The 7,373-nt window shown below is 37.3% G+C and overlaps 1 long non-coding RNA gene across 1 annotated transcript; it reads left to right on the forward strand.

Annotated features, from left to right (window-relative positions):
* The first annotated feature begins 11 nt into the window (after window positions 1-11).
* Window positions 12-3,443, forward strand: LOC134795756 (uncharacterized). Its single transcript, XR_010144849.1, has 2 exons — window positions 12-2,374; window positions 3,246-3,443. It is a non-coding gene; the product is annotated as an uncharacterized LOC134795756 (long non-coding RNA).
* The last annotated feature ends 3,930 nt before the right edge of the window (window positions 3,444-7,373 follow it).

A 7,373-nucleotide genomic window follows, 5' to 3' on the forward strand; every position in this document is an offset into this window, starting at 1 on the left:
TTAGTGACGATCCATACAAAATGTATGTATGTAAAACTGCGTCACAAAAGTGACCTTTTTTCGACGATTGGTTCATGTCAGAGCGCTGCTTCCTTACAGCTCAGCCTTCGGCGTCGCTTTTTAAGAAATATCAATATTGATTTCAGTAGCTTGGCCTCGCATGAAAGCTCACTTCGCTAAAAGACGCTTCGGGCTTGTCAAGCAATGCGGAGATTGCTGAGCTCGATCTTCACTTCAGTCTCACTTTTTACCTCAATTTACCATTGGTTTGTGTTCCTCATCTCCTCTACTTCAGCTTAGGCTTTGGCCTCGCTGCGCCTAGCTGGGCCTGCAGTCTCGCTTTTTAATACAATGGAATTTGGTTCGTGTCTTTGCTCAACTATGTACTTATCCTGAAGCCTGAAGCACGGCTTTGACTTCGCGGCATGAAAGCTCGCCTCACTTCGGACTTTTAGGCCCAGGTGAAGATCGGTACCCGGCCTGGCCTTTTAAGAGGCTTTCACAATTTGCGATATTGTTAATAAAAATTTCGCGCTCGCTTCGCTCGCGTTTTTTGGTTGACCCTTTATCTACATGTTAGCTTGACTGGTAAATGAATACAATTAGACCACGAAAAGTCTGCAATGATTTTGATAGGATACGCAGTGCAAGTGTTATTTATACGTCATAATTTCATAGCAGTTTGACGTTTAAAATAACACTTGCACTGCGTGTGCTATCAAAATCGTTGCAGACTTATCTTAGTCTAACTCTAATAATTTTAATATATGGAAATTATTTATTACTAGGTTGATTCTAATCATGTGGCTCGGCGTTTTGTCTTATGGTCGGACAATCGTTGTTCAGTCTCGCAAAATTAAGCGTAGCCTCGCTTAAAATTTGCCATTGTTGTCGCTTAAAATTTGTTAGATAGGAAAGTGACGCTCAAGCTCACAGCTTCAGTATTCCACTGGGGATTGGCCTAAAGGGCTCTTCCTACACTTGACGCAACGCGGAATCGGCAAAAATTGATAGAAAAAAGCTTTATGTCCAAGCAATAAGAGCGAAAAAGACATCGTTCTGACTAGACTCGGATCGTCTCGGCTGAAGATTGAAATTAAAAACGCAAACTTATTTCCTTTCCTTATTTCTCCTTTCCTTATTTAACTGAACAACTGAACATGCTGTATACAGAATTGACTGTAGGGGGCCCCGAGCCTTGCACTGCCTAGGGGCCCCGACATGCTTAATCCGGCCCTGCTTACACAATAGTTTTTTCTTCGCAAGTGTGTTGAAAAATATTGTGTGTAACTCTGTGGGTAAAAATATTGCAAACTCGAGCCTGCGGCTGTCGCGAATTAACAACCTCGTTTCCAATATTTCACTTACCCCCGTCGTTACACAATGTACTATTATATTAAGAAAATGGCCTATTATCGTATACTTGCTGTATGTAACTGTAACTCGAATATGTGCACACTAAATTAATTTAGCTACAATAGGACCGTAGTTTCTTAAAAACAAATGGTGTCTACATATAACTTATTTCTATTGAATATATGTAGGTGAGCTATTTTATTTAAAATAGTACAAACCACTTTAATAACTTGAAAATATTATGTTATTTCTGCCCAGAATATACTTCCTTTGATTCTAAATATTCTTATAGAAGTCTCAAGATTTTTTTTCATTCCGCTACCATTTTTCACAGACTTGTATGAGGAAGACGCAATGTATACGCAAACGTAATCAATGGGAAATTTTGGGACACTTTTCTCCTATCAAGATCGAAAGAGCGCATAATACTAAGTGGCAAAAATAATAATAATAAAAAAATGGTGTAGATATCTGTGTACAATTTTAAATAAAATCGGCCAGGTTTCATTTAGTAAATTAGTTATTAAATCATGTACCTACCTATTAACTAAGATTTTTTTCGCTTACAATAGTAAATGAGCACAAATATATAGTTCACAGCGCCGTAAAACCAAAACAAAAGATTAGTAAAAACGAATTTAACGGTGTTCAATATAAGTGTATTGACTAGTTACTGTTAGAAAAAAAGACATCAACGTGCAACGCAACCTTCAATGAATGACCTTGTACTGCAATTCTTATTTTACTAGGTTAAAATTAACATAATAATTTACAGTAGCATGCTTGTCTTGTATAATACAGATCATCTTGAAATACTTAAGTAGTGTGTTTGTATTTACTTAAATACTAAATACTAACTTTATCAAATAAAATAACATTCACAAATAATTCAAAACAGCCAATAAAATACATAGATATTATGTAAACCTAAAACGAATACGATGCATTAGGTTTATTGCCATTTTCTTCTGTCATGTGTAAACGACCGACGATGACTAATACAATATTATAGTTATAGGTGTCGTAGTCAGATCGTATATAATATAATCCGCCGTATTACATTACGGCTAGCCGTTATCAAAAACAGGGGCGTTTTGAAATGCGGCGGTTCGACGATTAGCCGGATTGTCATTGCGATACGTTCTTCAATAAGGCGGCCAACGTTGAGCCGCATCGTACTACTATTTTAGATTGTAGAGTGACCAGTTCTTTCGGTCGCCTACGTAACCGGAGTTTGACAATGTTTGCAATTTAATTTATTTTTACCATGGTCCCACCGCACTACATGTGTTTCTTTTCCAAAACATTTCCTTCACAACTTAAATAGACGGAGCCCCGCAAGCGGGGCTCCTATTTCTGGGCGGTTTGCCCTTCGGGCATCTGAAGCTACCTAACGAACCTAACCTACTTACCTACCTACGCTTTTTTCCCCAAAGTGTAATGTTTTCACGGACGTCTCACTAAATCAATAGGTAGGTAGGTTAGGTTCGTTAGGTAGCTTCAGATGCCCGAAGGGCAAACCGCCCAGAAATAGGAGCCCCGCTTGCGGGGCTCCGTCTAGTTAAGTTGCGAAAGAAATGTTTTTTGAAAAGAAACAGTCCGACGAACTCCAGATTTGATGGACACCCCAGCGTTTGTCAGGCAGCGCCACGGGTGTTAAAAATGGGAACTAAAAACTGTCAAAGCGGCGGCTAATGACTCGCTGTATTACATTACGGCTAGCCGTGTTGAAGAACGTATGGCGCCGAATACATTCCGGCGGATTCTCATTCAGCCGCATTCAATCCGGCTAATCGTTAAACCGCCGCATTTCAAAACGCCCCTGTTTTTGAAAACGGCTAGCCGTAATGTAATACGGCGGATTATACGATCCGACTGCGACAGGTTAGGCACCACGTATATAACGCGCGCAAGTTATTTCGGCGATACCTACACAATGTTAGTTAACGCAAAGTTCAAAGGTATGTACACTTAGGGTCAGTGTTTGTTTATTTACAAAACAAGTATTTATTTGTTTATTTGAGTAACTGACCCGATGTACCAAAGAGTATAAAAGATAAGCTAAATTAAATATGTATTTCATTGTGTTTGTGCTGTTTTATTTTTCCCCTTTTTAACAGTATAACAAACAATAAGTATAGAAACAAAAGTAAGACACTCGCCAATAACTTTATTTTTAATTGTAGAGGATGCCTTTAGGCATTAAGTCCGCCATTTGGATTGAACTTCATATGTTGTATTGTGCAATAAAGTTTAAATAAATAAATAAAATATCTCATATTGGTATCGTTTCTTGACGCTTTTGTCTTTAGGTACTTAAAAATAAATATTTTAGAAACATTCCAGACTAGTTTTTTTTATTTTTTTTTTGTTTGACGATCTTTTTGTGGAATTAGTAGATCTGTATATTAATCCAATATTATTATGGAATAATGGAGTACATGGCATGTGGCGGCACGTACCCCGACCCCATAAAGGTAGGAGACGATTTTGTCGTGAAATCGAATAAATTCAAATACCTTGGGTCCGTGCTGCACGAATCGGGTGAAATCAATCACGACGTCCAAGCCCGAATTAGCGCTGCTTGGGTAAAATGGCGAGAAGTAACCGGTGTCCTCTGCGACCCCAGGATACCGGTGAAGCTAAAGGGCCTTGTGTACAAGAGCATCATCCGACCAGTCCTACTATATGGTAGCGAGACCTGGCCTGTCCTCGGAAGGCATGTCCAGCAGCTTCACGTCACGGAGATGAAGATGTTGCGATGGATGTGTGGCGTTACGCGACTAGATCGCATACGTAACGAACCTTGGAATCCGTGATGTAGCGGATAAGCTGCAGGAAAGTCGCCTCCGATGGTATGGCCGTATACGCCGCAGACCGGTAGACTATGTCGGAAATAGATGCCTCAATCTCACTGTCCAAGGCCCTAGATCACGCGGTAGGCCTAAGAAGCGCTGGCTGGACGTCGTGACAGCGGACATGGAGGAGAACAATCTCACATCCGAAGACCGGGCAAAGTGAAGAAGACTGAGCAGGAAAGCGGACCCTGGAGCCAAGCCGGGAAAACGCTAGGTCGAAGAAGATTATTATGGAATAATATTAACATAAATAAATTGCTCTGACAATTAGGTAGCTTAGGATAATAATTAAGTATATATGTAATACCTACTAATTGTTTAAAATTTTATTATTTTACTAACAAATAGATAAACAATTTGAAAATCTTAAAAACGTATCCACGATCTGTAACTTTATTTCTATTACAAAAATTGCAAAAATCTTACCCTAAACTAAAAACTAACAAAAAACTATTCGCAACATTCAACCCGCGCCCCTCTAGATGCAAAGGAGCCCATCACGCACCTACTTACTAATCATAAGTGCTTGTTGCTATGCCTACATGAATAAATTATATTTGAACTTGAACTTTGTAGGACAGTTCACTATTCCTTTGCTTATGGCGTTAAAAGGGTTAATTTGCGGGATTTTTCAATGCTACCAGCTACAAATAATAAAAATAAAATCTGACTTTTATCTCAAAGTCAAATTATAACATTATAGGATAGTCTTCGAATTTGAATGTTTATATTTTATGTTAGCGTGTTCGATATAAATAGAAATCTAAATTGCTTCGAGGGAATGATATACCGACTTGATACCGTTACATTTTACATTGGGTAACACTGTAAGCGTCAGCGATCAGTGTTGCCAGATGGTCACAAAAGTCACATTTTTCGTGACTTTTCGCCTTCTCGTGTGACATGTGCGTGACTTACGATCTAGAGGCAATTTTTGTGACTTTTTAAGCTAGTCGAATTTTGGACAAGTTTAGTTCTGCAATTTGTATTATTTAGGAACGCGGTGAACGCACCCAAGTTGACTCTTGCACTGACACCTTGACGTTACATTCACCATCATGTTTATTATAATAGTCGTAGCAAGATGAGACTTGTTACCTTGACATGACGGTGTCATTTAGTTTGATAGTAGTGGTTATTTTTTTTAGTGTATGATTCATTTCTTTTAGCCTCATATGTCGAATATCTGTACGAATAGCATTATAATTACTTCGGACAAAAGTTTTATCACAAAATTTTCTACAATATTGGTTATGTTCATTTTTACTCTGCGATCAATACTTTGAGCTACAGGCTGTTAAAGTTAAATAAGAGATAAAAAATAGACGGTTTAAGAAATCGTCGTTTTTTCGTAATTGTTCATCATAAACAAAAATAGTTTAGGATTAGCAAGCTAAGCGATCTGCTGATATAATATAAAAAAAAACCGACCAATAGCATGTCGGGCAATGCTCAGTGTAGGGTTCCTTAGTTACCCGTCCGTCAAAATAGACTATTTGCAAAAACTCAAAAACTGCTAAACCGATTAGGTTCGCTATATTTTTCCTTGAAAGTCTTTACTAAGTTTTACTTTCACGATTTTTTTTATTTTTTTTGGACCCATATTTTCGGAAATAATCGATCTGAAAGAAAAAAAGTTGTGTTTTCCCCTTTATTTCCCCTAACTTTTGAACCATGGGTCCAAAAAATATGAAAAAAATCAAAACACATAGCTTAGTAAAGACTTTCAAGGAAAAATATAGCGAACCTAATCGGTATAGCTGTTTTTGAGTTTTTGCGAATAGTCTATTTTGACAGACGGGTAACTACGGAACCCTACACTGAGCATGGCCCGACATGCTCTTGGCCGGTTTTTTTTTATATTTTATCAGCAGTTCACTTAGCTTGCTCACTCCAAACTAAAATTTTTATTTATGATGAACAATTAAGAAAAAAACGACGTTTTCTTAAATCGTCTATTTTTTATCTCTAATTTAACTTTAACAGCCTGAAGCTCCTAAAGTATTGATCGTAAAGTAAAAATAAACATAACCAAATTTGTAGGAAATTGTATGATAAAACTTTTGTCCGAAGTAATTATAATGCTATTTGTACATATTTTCGAGATATGAGCAAAAATATGTGGTATTATCTATGAAAAGGGACCTTATTGTCGATGGCGCTTACGACACTAACATCGATGAGCACAAAACGTAGTAGTTTAAAATTGGGGATTCTGGCCCATTTTAGTTATTTTGATTTCCAATTTAGCAATTAAGTTTCTTTGATTACTGGAACATTCAATGTTGCTGTCTATCCAATGCGGAGGTCAATTTATGTTATGTGACGCTGATGAACTTATCAGTCACCGGGTTTAAAGGTCCCTTTGTAGTTTTTTATAAATAACTCGTAAACGGTGACCTGTAGCAAAAATGTTCTGATACATAAGTAATCTGCGTAAAATTGTCTACATTAAATATTCTATACACTTTTTCGCTAGGATCAGTATTTAAAAAAATATTTAAGGTAAAAAGTTAAATATGATCAATTAGTGATTAAACGAACTTACCTGTAAGTGAAGTTCGATCACAATTATATGACCGACTTCCTTCGAAGCAATTAGGTTTACTATTTGTAGGTGGTATCCCACGCTATAGCCTTACACGGATCTTAAGAGGGTAATTTAAAACGTTGAAATGGCAACACTACCCTCACCGCCATCGGGTCCCGACGGCCCGCAGCCCTCATTCTGTTTTTTTTTTGTGTAGGGGTGGGCATACATAATGTAAACTAGAATGAGGAGGGTTATTACTAATTGCTTCGAAGGAAGTCGGTCATATAATTGTGATCGAACTTCACTTACAGGTAAGTTCGTTTAATCACTAATTATATTTCCCGACTTCCTTCTTCGCAATTAGGTTTACTATTTGTAGGATGTTGAGAGGATATAACAACAAAAAAAAAAAATGTACACGGAGAAAAAACTTATATTACTTATTTCTCAAATATGACGAATTTAATCTTAATTAACATCAAATTTGGAGTGAGTAACGAAACTAACGAACGAACAATTTATTCTAATGTATCATCATTATCATTGCCGGACAATATGAACCTTGCAAATTGATTAGGATCATCAATGATTTCTTTATTATAGAATTTTGCAAAAACTGACGACGT

This window comes from Cydia splendana, chromosome 12 (assembly GCF_910591565.1).
Source record: "Cydia splendana chromosome 12, ilCydSple1.2, whole genome shotgun sequence".
Lineage (NCBI taxonomy): Eukaryota > Metazoa > Arthropoda > Insecta > Lepidoptera > Tortricidae > Cydia > Cydia splendana.